This window comes from Anabrus simplex, chromosome 4 (genome assembly GCF_040414725.1).
Source record: "Anabrus simplex isolate iqAnaSimp1 chromosome 4, ASM4041472v1, whole genome shotgun sequence".
Lineage (NCBI taxonomy): Eukaryota > Metazoa > Arthropoda > Insecta > Orthoptera > Tettigoniidae > Anabrus > Anabrus simplex.
In genome coordinates this window covers 407280474-407297965 of record NC_090268.1, presented here as the reverse complement: position 1 = coordinate 407297965, position 17492 = coordinate 407280474, and the positions used below count along the sequence as shown (strand labels likewise).

The following is a 17492-nucleotide window of genomic DNA, read 5'->3' as shown; positions in this document are numbered from 1 at the left end:
TATGCCAGCAGTGAGGATAAAAACACTAAGCGGAAGAAGCTGTCAACGCTCCACAATAAATGAGCTTGTGAGTACCGTTCTTAAAGTGTTTTGTTTTTATTCATGTAAAATGTGTATTTCTAACTTCAATGAATGCATTTACTGATGTGTGTGTTTCTTAGTACCATTTTACGAAGAATGTGTATTTATCATAATCATCGTGTTGGTCTAAATGTAGTGAATATGGGTGAAGTCATTTAAAATCGTACACGTCCCCTTTTCTCTCGTCCTCCGACTGACAGATAGATACAGCGTTGCCAAGCGTACCTTCCGGCTTTAACTGTATATGATTCTGTGTTGTTAAATGTTAATTAGTGGAGACCGGCCTTTACATGGACTATGCATCTATTGGCAGTGCAATATAAATGGAAATTGACATTATTTCCTTCCGTACTTATCAAAAACACTGAAAATAGTAACGAAAGTGAAAATAACTTTCGAAATAGATTGAAAATTTCCGTATGTGCTGTCCTGCTGTGGGCTGCCAGTATATATTTTGAAAAAGAATGGTACCATGAAACCACAGGACCTCAACCCCTCACATCTGCTTCAGAGCATATAGTGCGGAGAGGAGAATACGATGAACTCCTGTTCTGAAACTGGTGAGTGTTGAGTTAATCTCTTTTGTTAAAACAGCTGGTCCATGCTACTTTGCTTCAATTTGAAATGAGCGGAATTTAGCGCATTTACAGCTAAAATTTATCAGAGAAAAAGTTTTGCGTTGGCGATACTGCACATCCTATATAAACTCCTTGGTTTGGTTTGTGGAATCTGCTCCAAAGAGGATAGATTTGGGATAGATGGTCTGTTCCAGTCTGCCCATTCTGACAGTGTTTCTTAGGTTATGCGTGTGTTAACGTGACGTTTAGAATTCACAGTGTGTGAAATTTGATGTGAGTTGACGTGAAAATGTTTTGCCGCGTATTTATTACGTGGTTTGGTGTATATCTTTTGGGTTGTGTAATTGTTTTCGACATATTTCGAAAAGTATGTTTTGTGATTCGTTGTTTGTAGGTTAGGACTTCCTTATACATATTGAATAATGTCTCGGTAGTGCGAAATTTCGGGAGAACAAAATTTAAATATTTTTAAAATGATTGGTTATATAACTGTAATACGATAAAGGACTTTAACGAAATGTATTAAATTAGCACATTGGGGTTTTAATAATAATCATTCATTCACTATATAAACGAATATTTGCCCCAATTTTTCTTTGGAATTCCAGCTTTATCTTCGTATTATGATCTTTCCTTTGTTTAAATATTGGTCTGTTAATATCATTCCGCGCCATTTCTTCGTTGACAGCTCGGAGCATACCTGTTAGTCGAGCAGCTCGTTTCCTTATTCCTAAGACTTCCCTGCGCCAAGTTTGTAACATTTCCGTGTTATTGTAACACTGAACCTGTGATCGGGAATCACCGAGAACAAATCTTGTTGCTTTCCCTTGTATGTTCTCCAGCTCTCGAATCAAGTACTGTACATTAATCCTAATGAGAGTCCCATACACTGGATTCATATTATACTTGGGATCTGACCAGTGACTTATACACCGTCTCCTTAATATTCTTACTTTAACCCCTAAATACCCACATAATCATATGAAGAGTTCTGTAACCTTTATTTACAATTCCATAATTTCTTAGATATTAACATCCACATAGGCCCTAATCCCCATGAGGAATGTTCACTCGTCAACACACTAATTAAAACTGAGGGGACTTTTCCTCATTGTGAAACATACAACCTGGTGTTACATTCAATTTACCTTCATATCATTGTCTGCTGTCAATCTCACAACATTGTCAAGATCTTTTTGCCATTGTTAATATTCATCTTTATTTTTTTTGTACAATATAACTCCCCACAAAGCCTTATCTGTGATTCTAGTTCTTTAGTCATATCATTATATACTGGTAATAAGAAAACAAAGATCCAATAATAAATCTGTGCAAAACCCCTCTCTTAAAAACTACAGGATCAAATAATACTTCAATTATTGTCACAGTATTGCCTAGTTCAATTAGCCCTCATTTTCGTCAGTAATCTGCCACGATCTACCTTATCAGAATTCCTAGGTAGATAATTAGTGATGCAGTTCATTTTTTTAATGATGAATTAAACACACTGTGTACTTTTAACAAATAGTGGTTATAAGGTCCCTTGAAAGTTATCATCGTTTGCATAGAAGTTCAGGGAATTTATCCTCTCCTTACAATCGATCAAGTGGTACTGAGGGCAATACAAGCCGCAGAGCGTACAGGAACACTGGGTTGAAGCATGATGGTAACCTCGTTGGTGACAAATTCTGTGATGAAAGCCATGCGCTGCAGTCAGCGTGAAGACATGTCGGAGTTCAAAGTTGGACTCTTTCCATACATCTGTGTTCATTGCTGGAGTTTCATAGAAGTCTGGATCTATTGCTGCAAGCTTTTGCTGTCTTCGCTCGATGTGGGCTTCATATGCTGGGGTGGATTCTAGATTATTGCTTATCATTATCTCCCTTATGAAAAAGTCCGTGTCTACCAGTTTGTACACTAACCGTGTCCGAACTGTTCTGTGTAGTCGTAGTGCTCTTTTCAAGTAGGTGGCTTTCACAGCTTCCAGTCTCCCCAGGTTGGCCATAGTGAGGTGCTTCCATATTTTGCTGATGGCATAGCAGGCTATTGGAGCTATCTTAATGTTAAAGAGAATGAGGGCGGATCTTACTGATAGTTTCTCAATGCTTTTTATTTCATATATGGATTTGATCGCTGCGGTGCAACGTTCCTCTATGTGTTTAGTAAACGTCTTCCCAGTTACTTGCAAAGTTAAGCCTAGATAACGGTACGAGTTTACCAGCTCTATTTTGTTATTGCTGCACTCAAAGACATCTTCTGTGGAGATATTTCCTTCTCGCCTAAATTTCATAACTTTTGTTTTGCTGGTATTTATCTCTAGATCATTTCTCAGTGACCATTCGTTTAGCTTATTGAGTCCTTGCTGCAGGGATTTTCTGTTTTTTGATAGCAATATCATGTCATCAGCATACATGACCATTGCAGTATCTTCCAAGGCCACCTCACTGATGACATCGTGAGTCAGCAGAGTAAAAAGCATTGGGCTGAGAGGGTCCCCCTGGAGTACGCCATTAGTCTGGGCTATAAGTCCAGACCGGCCTACTTTATCACTAACTATAAGCCAGTTAGAACTTAGTATATCTTCCAATAAGTGCAATAGTGGATTCCCTGGTCCTAAGATAAAAGATAGTTTCCTAAGTAGAATGGTTCTGTTAACTCCATCGAACGCTTTAGTGTAGTCCACAAAGATAGCGTAGACGAAGCCTCCAGTTATGCTTGTAGCATCCCATATAATGCTAAGTACCCTCTCAATTGCTTGGATTGTTTATCTACCGGCAGTAAATCCATACTGTTCTTCTGGTATGTACATCATGGCTTGTGGTAGGATGCGGTCTAATATTAACTTGAAGGAGCACATTCGAGGGCTATCCCACGATAGGAATCTGGAGAGTCCTTTGGCCCTTTTCCTTTATATAGCATCTGGATAGTAGATTCCCTCCACCTCCTAGGGATTTTCCTCTGTACGATGCATTCATTGAATATTGCTGTCCATATAACTACAGTTAGAGGAACTGATTCTTTTAGAAGCTCGTTTGTGAGGTTGTCCGGACCTGGCGCTTTTCCTTGTTTACATCTTTGAAATATGCAGTTCATTTGACCTCCAGAATCTAAAATATCTTGCTCGAAACCTGTAGGTTGAGCCTTACTGGAATGACCTTTCCTCCACCCGAACTCCCAGTTAGTAATTTTGCAAATGTGTCTAATATCAGAAAGAATGCTTTTCCAGAGCTCGAATGCAGCATATCACAAGCAGACTGACCTGTAATTATCTGCTTTACATTTATCACTCTTTCCTTTGTACTTGAGCTACTATAACAACTCTTCATTCATTTGATGTAGGCTAGTTTCTAAATTCAGCAAGATATCCATAGGTTGTTTACAACGCTTAATGTGTCCGACATCACAAATTGTTTTTATTACATGTAACCAATCTCATGATTAGACCCATATTGATTTTGCTATAATATGCTTACAATATTGTGATTTTTTTATATCCCACCTTTTCAATACATGTGATTTTTTTATATCCCACTTGTAAGCATATCACAAATTGTTACGATAAATTTGCAATGACTGCTGAATAAAGGAACACTGGGTGGTTTCCAGCTAGTGACATGGCGTTTCCCCGTGGGTCGGGGCGGTAGAATAACACCCACGGTATCCCCTGCATTTCATAACAGGCGACTAAAAGGGGCCCCAGGGGCTCTCAACTTTGAAGTGTGGGTTTGTGACCATGGGGCCCTTAGCTGAGTAGATAGCATTGCTTCCACTTACAGTACTTGTGCCAGGCTCTTCACTTTCATCTTCCTATCCGACCTTCCTTGGTCAACTCTTGCTCTTTTCCGACCCCATTGGCAATAGAGCACTCAATCCCTAGGGAATCTTTCATTTTCATGCCCTTCATGGCCCTTGCTTTTCTTTATTGGGCGATACCTACATTTTTCAAAGTGTCAGGTCCCTTCCAGTTTTTCTCTATTATTATTATTATTATTATTATTTATTATTATTATTATTATTATTATTATTATTATTATTATTATTATTATTATTATTATTATTATTATTATTATTATTATTTATTTTCCACGAATTGTGGATAACAATTCAAGAATGGTGAATGGAGAAAGGGCATAGCCCCACATACACGAATGTGTTTCCATCCCCATTTAAAATTACAATATTAAAATGTACAATTATATTCTACACTAGTGTCCAAAAGTTAAGCATAATCACTAAATGAGGCCATACCGCTTGATAGGAATGTCAGACGGATTGCTGAACAAATGGAAGCTGAATCATACACCGTATGTTACACAACTTGTCCAGAAAAAGTGTCAGAAAGGTTCTGATAGCTGCTTTGCTATTGAGAACAACTAACAAAAGTTGGCAATGTCTTCCACAACAAAATATGCTGTTAATATGGTGTACGGTTACCCCTAATGGCCACATATGCTTCGCAGTGAAGCGGCGTGCTATTTATCGGATGGTCCAAGAGCTCTTGTGGCTGTCGATCCCATTCCTCTGAAAGGGCAATGCGAAGGTCTTGGAGGGTCCTTGATGGAGGCGGATGGGATGCAATTTGCCTCCCCAGTGCATCCAAGGCATGTTCTATAGGATTCGGATCCGCAGACCACGTTGGCCAGTCCATGCGATGAATCTTCCCCAGCCAGAAATTCATCCACTAGAGCAGCACGGTGCAGTCGGGCATTTTCGTCCTTTAAGAGGAAATCTGGACCAGTCGCACTTCTTAAGAGTCGAATATGTGGTCTCAGTACCTCATCCCTGTATCTTTGAGCGTTTACCTGGTTCTCTCCAGATTAATGTGCGATGGGAATCATTCGGCAAACTGAAGCGGGATTCATCTGTGAAGATCACATGCCTCCATCCAATCATGGTCCAGTTTCGATGTTGACGGCTCCACGGTGAACTTTGTGCTGGAGTGTGCGGGACGCATACTACTGGACGTCGGGCTAACAGCCCTGCTGTTCTGAGCCTCTGGTACACAGTTTGCTGAGAAACGGCAACCCCTGAGACGGCTACAAGCTCCGCCGACAATTGTCTTGCATTTGCACTTAAATTTTGTCGGGCAGTTAAGGCCAAATATTGGTCTTGCTGTAGGGTGGTTACTCTTGGCTGACCTGGTACTGACCTGTGTTGTAGATGACAATTGTAGATGTTTGGAGGCTGATAATCGCTTACGATACCCGACAGAACCTCTTCTTTCCGGTGTTGCACCGTGACTTCGTCCAGAGCATTCGAGTCACCGCTAATTGTGCTCCCTGTGATTCCATGACAATATTTAAATCTTTGCAGCCTTCCTGATGAAGCCTTGAAATCAGCAGTGATTCTCGTAATTTTAGCTAAATTGCCTTCAGCATTTCACCACTAATTGTTAGAGCTGCATCCCACTTTTGCTGGAACCATGTGAAAAGTGCTTTCTCAAAATCTACACATCTTCCTTCTTGCTGATGGCTGTGCTTTGCTGATTTTGAACCCGGTTTTAAGAACTCATCCAAAATAGCGTTTCTTTTACTGATGACTGAACATAGCATGGTATAAGCAATTCCTTAGTCTGAAGCAATTTCAGTTTTTGTTTTGTGTGGATTAGCATCCACTTCTCATATAAATTTTCATCTAGGGTATAACTTTTCCTTTTTCTGTTCTCCATGGCAAATCAAAAGCAACTGAATGACAAAACTACTGTTCAACAGTAAACACCAGATGGCGGCACCGTGGACATTTTTACTTCTTTGTTGTTCCCACAAAAGAAATTCTCATATTCAAACATATTTACTGTATTTTCTTTTGTTTTCGCACCAAAACCGCCCACTTTGCTTGTAATGTAACTTAATCTTTGGCGGCATTGTGAAGGTCAAAAACGACAAAGATAGAGGAGGAACGAGATAGAGAGCGAAGGGGACTCGCTCGGTTGGCCTTTGTTAAGTCGCCAGTAAGTAAGGGTCAACAATGTCACTCTGCGAAACTCTGTTCTGTTTCAGCACCAAAACCCGACCGCTCTACTTCCACCTACGCCAACAAAGAGGAAACTTTGTCAATACAGTAGTTTCTTTTAAGAAAGCATGTGCTCATTACAATTACGCAAAGCTCAGTTATAAGTGATAAAAATCATTGTTATCCGTATTGAAGATACTGAATGTAGGATGTTAAAAGGTTTGTTTTTTTCACCTATTCAATACATATAAATTTTATAATTTAGGAATTTATTGTAGATTCCACTTGAGACATGTTTCGCCCTTCATTGAGGGCATCATCAGTCAAAATATCACCTCAAGGTAAAAAATCAGGTAACTGGTTAGTAGTAGACATGTACAAATTAATACATATTATTAACAACATACAAAAATTAAGTATGGGAAATAGTTGCACAAAAGTGATGGTTGAACATGTAGGTTTATAGATGAAAGGTCAGCACCAATGCCTAAAATTAACATAGTAGAGTTCTGCAGTGGTGCTCTGGAGAAACAGTTGACGCAATTATATGATAATAAAAAGTTAAAAATATTTACATTATAACAATTAAGGGAGAAAAGGTGGAGTGTTTGGCGTCAATGTTTTTAACCTACAATTGATGTCAAAGGTTGGTAACTATACAGTATTTACATTGTTCTATTGAACAGTTGAGAAAAAGTTTTAAAAAATATTTACATTTAACATTCAGCGTAAATGTTTGTAAATAAAAACTAATGTCAATGGTTGGTAACTATATAGTGATTACATTATCTAATTGAATAGTTGAGAATTTACAATTAAATACACATTTACACAAGAGCAGTTGGTGCGCAAGGATAAAAAAATTTTAGTACCAAGTGCGTCCTGATGTTTTAGAGGTTGGAAGAAGGAAATAGCATTGACATTTCAGAAATATGTAGAGCAGTTTATTTTAGTTAAAAATCACCGGGGGTAGGGAAAATTTCATAGCCGTATGAGGTTTTTTAGGCATCAAACTGAAAGTTTTCCAGTTGCAGCGCCGAGATCGGGATGGAGACTGGTCAGTGTGGCTGGAGATTCATGGGTAATCCGTGCGTTTGAACGGCAACAATGGTGACAATTAGTGGGTAATTGCTAATTAGGAAAAATGTTGCGGGTTGAGACTTCCGCTTAATCTTTTAGTTGACTTCTGTAGCATCGGTTGTGATGTGAAGACATCGGTGTGAAATGCCGGTGAGACAAAATGATATTGTTCCGTGGAATAAAGTAAGGCGGACTACTGGATGAAGTTGTTGTTCTTTACTGGTCTGGTGAGATAGAATAGAGTTGCTTGTGTTGTGGACTGCTGCGGAGAATTAGAATGTATACGGCAACTGCAGAGTCAGAGCGTTAAAGCTGGGGTGAGGCACCTTCTTATTCTGACTGCGAAGAGGAGCCGTAGTGGCACGCCATATTTGTGCCGATGTGCGCTGGGTTCCGGCGAGTTGTTGAAAGTTGTATTGTATGAAGTGGAAGCTATCTGTAATTGAGATGTTAATAGTATTAGTTGGTGTGTAAGAAAGGTTTATGGTAAGTAATGAAGAGTGAATGTTATGTTACGTACTTGTTGTGTCGCTGAGAGGTAATTGTTGATGAGAATTGGTGGACTATGAATGAGGCTTAGTCGGTAATACGCACATACGGTTAGCAATGGCGGCGGGAGGAGTGGAGAGCTTTGGGGGGGAGGGGCATGGGCGGAGTCATGCGCAAAGGTGAGCTGTCAGAATGGAGGAAGGTAGAGTGGAGGGGCGAGCTTGTTGTGTATAGGGAGTGCAGGTTGATGATGTGTTGGTTATAAAAAGAGGGGGGGGGGGGGATAAGGAACCGAAAGTTACGCGGATAATATTGATGCCATTTGTTAATGTGGTGAATGTTATTTGCTTGTGCTGGGTGTTGTACTGTTTTTGAAGGTCGAGTGGTTCTTATTTCTCGTGTTGTATCGGTGGGGTCGTGGTGGAGGGGGAGGTGCTTGGGTGGGAGGACGTGTGGGCTTGCTGTCGTTGTGTGTGGGGGAATTGGTCGGAAAGGGGGAGGTGGGGGGTAGGGGGGTAATTGTCGACATGCTGGGGAGTTAGTTAATGTGGTATTGAGGATTTTAGACACGTTGTTGCCTTGAAAATTTATTTTTTGTAGTAAGGTGGGAATTTGTTCATAAAGGGGGTTTTTTAAATCTATTATCTCGTTGAGGTTTTTATCCTTGTTGAAGTGTTGGTCTAGATAGATGTATAGGTTCTCAAACTCAGTCATTAGTTTGCCTTTTTCGACTTTTTTTAGGATTGTTAAGTCTTGTTCTATTGTGGTGAAGTGGTGGCCAGTGTCCCTCATGTGGGTGCTCATTGCGGAAAATTTATTATGTTTTTGGGCATTGCAGTGTTCTAAATAACGGGTTTGGAAGCTTCGGCCAGTTTGTCCGATGTACGAGGAGTTACATTGTGAACAGGTGAGTCTGTAAATACCTGAGCCCGCGTAGAGGTTTGTTCTTGGGTTGACAGAGTTCTGGTTGAAAAATATGTTCTGGTTCGTGTTCTGCGTTTTGAAGGCAATGTTGATTTCGTGCTTTTTTAGGGGGTTGGCTATCTGGTGGATGACTGGATTAGTGTATGTGAAAGTTGCGTATTTGTGTTTATTGGGTTTTATTGGGGAAAGATTTGTTGTTAATTTTAGTTTTACCTTATTGATGATCTTGTTGATCATGTTGGTGTTGAAGCCATTGAACTTGGCAATATCTGTTATGTAATCAAGTTCTTTTTTCAGATTGGTAGGTGAAAGGGGGATTTTTAAAGCTCTGTATATTAAGCTGTAGTAAGGGGCTTGTTTATGGGAGTTTGGGTGTAAGGAATTATTGTTTATTGTTAGTGGGGTGAAGGAGGGTTTTCTGTGTATTCGAAACTCAAAAGCGTTGTCCATTCGTGTGATGTTGATGTCTAAAAAATTGATGGAGCCGTTGTCCTCATCTTCTTTTGTGAATTTTATGTTGTTGTCTAAAGTGTTTAGGAATGTGAGGATGTTGTCGCTGTTGTTGCACTGTTTATCGATGATTACTAGTGTGTCGTCGACATAGCGGAGCCAAAGATGAATACCATTGATGGAATTTATAATTTTATTGTGTTCTAAGTTGTCCATATAGATGTTCGCTAGAATGCCAGAAATGGTAAATCTTGTTGTTGAACGTGAAGTAATTATTGTTCAATACAAAGGTTAATATTTTAATGAACTCATCAATTTCTATTTTGCTTAGTCCACTGTGTTTGGAGAGGTTGTTTTTTATGATGTTGATGGTTCGAGAACTGGGATGTTCGGAAACATGTTAGTGATGTCAAAGGAACATAGAATGTGGTTTGGTTGCAGTGTAAATTTATTCAGGGTTTGACAGAGGTCAATTGAGTTCTTAATGGGGTATTTGTTGTTGAATTTGTAGTATTTTTTGAGAAAGTAGTGTAGAAATCTTGAAGTTTTGTATGTTGGACTGCCTCTACTGTTGATAATTGGTCGGATGGGGATGTCTTTTTTGTGGGTTTTGGGTAAGGACTTGGCTGTGGGTAAAGTTGGATTCATGTTGACTAGTTTAAAGATTTCTTGGTCATTTAAGAGGAAAGTTGAATTTTTGAGAAGGGTTTTCAAGTTGCGTTGTACTTTTGGTATAGGATCCTTGTTGATGGTGGTGTAGGTTGTATCGGAAAAGAATTCTTCAGTTTTTTTGATGTAGTCCTGTTTGTTCATGAGTACAGTTGTGTTACCTTTGTCGGCTTTTGTTACTATAACGTTATTGGTGTTTATTTTGGTCTTTAAGGCATGGATTTGTTTTGAGAGGGTACTGTTTTTGTTGGATTTTAACTCATTAACTAGGGAGGGCAGTTTCTTTTTTATTTCGTGTCTGATGTCATTTTGTTTCTCTGTGGTGATCTGTTTACTAATGTTGGATTCTACTTCTGCAATAGTGGTGGTTAGGTCATCGATAGTATTGGGGTTAGGCCAATTGTGTTTTAGGCCTCTGTTTAGGACTGTTTACAGACTGTTTACAGACTCACCTGTTCACAATGTAACTCCTCGTACATCGGACAAACTGGCCGAAGCTTCCAAACCCGTTATTTAGAACACTACAATGCCCAAAAACATAATAAATTTTCCGCAATGAGCACCCACATGAGGGACACTGGCCACCACTTCACCACAATAGAACAAGACTTAACAATCCTAAAAAAAGTCGAAAAAGGCAAACTAATGACTGAGTTTGAGAACCTATACATCTATCTAGACCAACACTTCAACAAGGATAAAAACCTCAACGAGATAATAGATTTAAAAAACCCCCTTTATGAACAAATTCCCACCTTACTACAAAAAATAAATTTTCAAGGCAACAACGTGTCTAAAATCCTCAATACCACATTAACTAACTCGCCCAGCACGTCGACAATTACCCCCCTACCCCCCACCTCCCCCTTTCCGACCAATTCCCCCACACACAACGACAGCAAGCCCACACGTCCTCCCACCCAAGCACCTCCCCCTCCACCACGACCCCACCGATACAACACGAGAAATAAGAACCACTCGACCTTCAAAAACAGTACAACACCCAGCACAAGCAAATAACATTCACCACATTAACAAATGGCATCAATATTATCCGTGTAACTTTCGGTTCCTTATCCCCCCCCTCTTTTTATAACCAACACATCATCAACCTGCACTCCCTATACACAACAAGCTCGCCCCTCCACTCTACCTTCCTCCATTCTGACAGCTCACCTTTGCGCATGACTCCGCCCATGCCCCTCCCCCCCAAAGCTCTCCACTCCTCCCGCCGCCATTGCTAACCGTATGTGCGTATTACCGACTAAGCCTCATTCATAGTCCACCAATTCTCATCAACAATTACCTCTCAGCGACACAACAAGTACGTAACATAACATTCACTCTTCATTACTTACCATAAACCTTTCTTACACACCAACTAATACTATTAACATCTCAATTACAGATAGCTTCCACTTCATACAATACAACTTTCAACAACTCGCCGGAACCCAGCGCACATCGGCACAAATATGGCGTGCCACTACGGCTCCTCTTCGCAGTCAGAATAAGAAGATGCCTCACCCCAGCTTTAACGCTCTGACTCTGCAGTTGCCGTATACATTCTAATTCTCCGCAGCAGTCCACAACACAAGCAACTCTATTCTATCTCACCAGACCAGTAAAGAACAACAACTTCATCCCGTAGTCCGCCTTACTTTATTCCACGGAACAATATCATTTTGTCTCACCGGCATTTCACACCGATGTCTTCACATCACAACCGATGCTACAGAAGTCAACTAAAAGATTAAGCGGAAGTCTCAACCCGCAACATTTTTCCTAATTAGCAATTACCCACTAACTGTCACCATTGTTGCCGTTCAAACGCACAGATTACCCATGAATCTCCAGCCACACTGACCAGTCTCCATCCCGATCTCGGCGCTGCAACTGGAAAACTTTCAGTTTGATGCCTAAAAAACCTCATACGGCTATGAAATTTTCCCTACCCCCGGTGATTTTTAACTAAAATAAACTGCTCTACATATTTCTGAAATGTCAATGCTATTTCCTTCTTCCAACCTCTAAAACATCAGGACGCACTTGGTACTAAAATTTTTTTATCCTTGCGCACCAACTGCTCTTGTGTAAATGTGTATTTAATTGTAAATTCTCAACTATTCAATTAGATAATGTAATCACTATATAGTTACCAACCATTGACATTAGTTTTTATTTACAAACATTTACGCTGAATGTTAAATGTAAATATTTTTTAAAACTTTTTCTCAACTGTTCAATAGAACAATGTAAATACTGTATAGTTACCAACCTTTGACATCAATTGTAGGTTAAAAACATTGACGCCAAACACTCCACCTTTTCTCCCTTAATTGTTATAATGTAAATATTTTTAACTTTTTATTATCATATAATTGCGTCAACTGTTTCTCCAGAGCACCACTGCAGAACTCTACTATGTTAATTTTAGGCATTGGTGCTGACCTTTCATCTATAAACCTACATGTTCAACCATCACTTTTGTGCAACTATTTCCCATACTTAATTTTTGTATGTTGTTAATAATATGTATTAATTTGTACATGTCTACTACTAACCAGTTACCTGATTTTTTACCTTGAGGTGATATTTTGACTGATGATGCCCTCAATGAAGGGCGAAACATGTCTCAAGTGGAATCTACAATAAATTCCTAAATTATAAAATTTATATGTATTGAATAGGTGAAAAAAACAAACCTTTTAACATCCTAAGCTCAGTTATTTCGCTGACACTTAATACGTATAACAGCGAATTACGTATAAACAGATTACATGTAAATGAGGTTTAATTAACATGCTTTTAAATTACATTTTGCCGGGACCTAAAGGAAATTGCGCACAGTTACAAATTACACAAAACAGAGTTACGTATAAAGCAGGTCCAACTGTATATACATTCTTTTTACCTCTTTACAAATTTTTCTGCAGGTTCTTTTGTCTGTGGTGAGAGTTCATTCCACAGCTGAGCAGAACGAATAAAGAAGCCACTTTAGTATGATACTGTTCTTGCAAATGGAGGGAAAAGGGACACACCTCGATCTCTTTGAGTGGAACGGTAGTTCAGCTGTAAGTGGTTGAAAGGGTTTATGTGAATGTTACCGGCGAGGGGTTTTCTCAGAAAAGCAATATCTATTTGTTTACAGAGAGGTGTTATGGAGGGGGGGGGGGAAGGGGGGGAGTGACTTGGCTGTATTTAATTGACTATTAATTTGCATGGTACTGTCAGCCATTAAACAAACAAACAAAACAAAAAAAAGTCAAAATATACAGCACTATACGTATAGATTTTTTCATAAAAGTTAATTCACAAAGACATGTCACACAAGAAGGGCTGCAGACAATAAGCACATCATTAAGAAAATGCATCCCTAACAAAACACAATTTGAACAACAACAAAAGACAACGATAACCCCACAAAATATCATAGCATAAAGATTCCCAAGAAAAATAGGGTATTTTTTTCAAAGTTTTCTAAATGGTTAGGAACAACGTTCTACACATTGCTTATTCTTAGATCACACTCTCTCCATGCAATCTTCATACTGTTATTCATTGGTACCTGATTAGTACTACAGTGGAATCTTGTTAGTACATTCCTCAGTAACACATTTTCCTGTTAATCACGTCAAATTATTAAAAAGTCCCGGTCTCAAAGCACTAAATTTTATCTAAATTATTGCTTTAGCACGTTTTCACGCTCCTGTTCACTACGTTCAAATTGTGACGTTCTACATTCAATATTTTGGCCAGTCCTTGTGCATTTGTCAGTCCAGTTGGACATGTAGCCACTGACATGCGCACATGTTAGTGATGTGATGTGTTTTAGAGGTTATCTTCACTTCTAATATCATACAGACATTGGTTTTGCTCATTAAGTACTATTAGTTTGATTTCTGTTCCACTCCAATACTATGAATCTTCCTGTAACTGCCACCAACCTCATTGAGGTGGCGTCAGTGCAGATCGTAACACTTTGGCCAAGGTTAAGTGATTGACTTAGATTGGCATGGTAGCATTCGAGAGCTCAGCTCAGTTTAGCAGCTAGTGTGCTCCCTCTAGTGTCATCTATTCATTCACTGACAATATCTTGCCATATAGTGATGTAGTGTTCTTGGCTATTTTTATCTGGGCATTATTTACGTGTTTGCAATGGAGAAGAAGAAATTGAGGCAAGTAACAAACAGTGAGAAACTACGAGTCCTTCAGGAAGAGGATTGCAGTCCAAATATGGAGCGTTTGAATGTAGAACGGAAGTTAAACCTTCCTCTGTCAACTTTAAATACAATTGTTAGCAAACATAAACTGATTGAAACTGTTTTTGAAGAGGGCGAAAGTCCTAAAAGAAAACGTAATCGCCACAGTCAGTTTCCAAATTAGCTGTTCTAAAGTGGTTTGTGCAAGCGCGAGCTTCAAACTTACCGGTAGACTGTACTGTGGTTCGAGTTTAGGCAACACTTCTTGGACAGAAGATGGGACTTGATGATTTTAAAGTATCTAATGGCTGGATTGACAGATTCAAGGATCGATACAAGCTAGTTTATAGATGTGTGCGAGGCGAAGCTGCTGCCCTGGATAATGACACTGCACTGTGTGAAACTGCTGAAAGATGGAAAACTGCAACTCTTCCTGCAATTTTGAAAGACTATACTCCTGATGATATTTTTAATGCAGATGAAACGGGGCTGTTTATTTCATCTTCTTCCTGATATAACCCTAGGTTTTAAGGGCACAAAGTGGCTTGGTAACAAACTTAAGAAAGATGGGCTTTCAGATTTCCTGTGCTGTAATAAAAGTGGAACCGAGAAGTTGGTACCACTGGTTATGGGAAAAGCATGCAATCTGCAATGTTTTAAGAATGTGCGATCTTTTCCATGCAAGTACATTTCCGACATGAAAGCGTGAAGAACTTCCGCAGTATTTGGACATTTCTTGCGCACAGCGGATACAAGGCTTGGTGTAAGAAACAGGAAAACTGGATTCTTTATTGATCGGTGCCCCGTTCGTCCCCCAAATGTTTCTAATTTGAGAAACATAAAGATAATTTTCCTCCCAGCAAACTACACGAGTAAGCTACAGTCGTTAGACCAAGTCATAATATGGAGCATGAAGCATAAGTATCATAAGAGGCCGGTACAGGGAAGAATGGCTGCAGTGGAATCAACGACAAGAAAAATCACTGTCTTAGATGCCGTGCATTTCTTTAAGGCTGCCTGGGATTCTGTAGAATAAAATGCTATTCAGAACTCTTTCAATGCAGCTGGCTGTTGTTGTGTTCACGCTGCTGACGTCACGCTAGATGGTTTTTCTGAGAGTGAAGAATGGTGCCAAATAGCAGGAGAGGTCACTTTTGAAGCATGCGTCAACTTTGATGACGATGTTCCAGTGTTTGAAACTATGACAATAGATGAAATACTTGAACAGAAGGTGAAAAAAGCATCAGTGCAGGATGAAAGTGATGACGACCCAGATCCTGAGCCAGTTCCCACTGTGTCAAACGTGATTGAGGCAATGGACATAGTGAAGCGATACACGTGTATAGTTTCAAAGTTGATGACAAAGTAAATACTTGATTAAACAGGATGGGCAGTATGTGTACAATTTTAACATTAAAACCAAGAAAGCAATCAACTATACAAATGTATTTCAAACCTATGTAAATATTCATGACCGACTGTGAAGTAAATTAAAATTAAATTAGAATTAAATTCATTTTTACATTGGTATTTATTCCCCCTGTAAGTTACTGACAAACCTATGTTTGTGTTCTGACTGTGGTAGTGCATGTAACTAATTCTAATGGTCAGCAATTTCACGAGCATATCAATGACTCCTTTTAAAATTTACTTTTACACGTTGTAAATACATTATAGCGTTTTAGGTAGCATGTTTCCTCGATTTTGACGTCCAGTTTTTTCAGTCCCTTCAAAAACATACTTCCACTGTATCTATGTCTTTAATGGATACGATTCCCAGGAAGCATAGTGCAGTTGTAGCATTATCTCAGAATACTTTGTTGACACAAAGAGAATTAGCTACTAAATTTGGTGTCATTGTAGGCGCTGTAAATATAATTATTCAGTGGCACAAACAGACTGGCTCAATTTCACTGAACATAAAGGGAAACAGTGGGGGGGAAGAAAAACAACTTCAACTGATAGATGTTTTCTCCTCAGAAGAAGCAGATCAAACCCCAGGCTCACTTCTGGGGACTTGGCTCACAAATTTGGGAAAGAGGAGTAAATCTATTCATTTCTTATGTTCATCGTTGACTTCTGGCTGCTGGACGGAAAATCCACAAACCTGTAAAGAAACACCTTCTAACAGGAGAAATATGCAGGAAATGCCTCTTGGGGGAACATAGTCATAGTTCTTTTATCTGGTGAGAGTTACTTTGAAGTGTGAGGCAGAGGGTTCAATGTCTGCAGTGAGCAAACAATGAGCTATTAACTTCAGCACATTTGCAACAGACCGTAAAATATTCCATGTAGCTGTTTTGGGGGTGTTTAACGTGTGAAGGACTGGAACTCTTAGTACCAGTCAATGGGAAGATGAAATCTGATCCTTACATCAGAATACTGGAAAGGAGAGTTGTTGGTGAGCTGCTTAAGGGTTTCCAGATAGTGACTGAATTTCACAGCAAGATTTGGTTCCTTGCCATACTTCAAAGAAAGTGAAGAAATGTTTTAGTGACAACAGTATTCATGTGTTAGAGTGACCAGGGAACTCCCCTGATAATCTAATAGAAAACATGTGAGCTATTTTGGTAGTTTCTCTAGTTGGAGTGTAGTTTCATCTTGATGGAACTTAAAAATATGTGCTCAAAGCTTGTGGTATCTGTGCCAAATCATGTAAGGGAATTTATAAAACAGAAAAGACATATTAGCTATTAGTAAAGATTAAAGGTATAGATGAGGTGAATAAGAAAGAAAAAAAAAAGTATGTGTCTGCCATGTTCCGATTAATTCATACAGTACTGTATATCCTTCCTCCTCCATGAATGTTTGAATTGTCCTGCTTTTATGGTCGTGTTTATCAAACCTGCAGATCATGTCTCCTGCCCCTATGACATTTGTAGCATTCTCTGTGTAGCTTGTCACTATCTCTACAGTGTCCTCAGTAGATGTTTGGAGTTTTATGTAGAGACCTATTGATGTGTAGACATTGGATTTATATGCTGTGTAAATTACCAGTATAAATATGCAACTGTGCTGCAAAAAGTGGTAAAATATGCATTTAAGTATGCTGCACGTATTTTCATGA

The 17492-nt window shown here is 39.2% G+C and overlaps 1 protein-coding gene across 1 annotated transcript in view; it reads left to right on the top strand.

The window, feature by feature from the left end:
- The first annotated feature begins 816 nt into the window (after window positions 1–816).
- Window positions 817–17492, top strand: part of LOC136872776 (coiled-coil domain-containing protein 124) — a 77163-nt gene continuing 60487 nt past the window's right edge. The window contains exon 1 of the mRNA XM_067146612.2: window positions 817–932. The gene's annotated coding sequence lies outside the window, so the exon portion shown is untranslated. The remainder of the gene's footprint in view (window positions 933–17492) is intronic.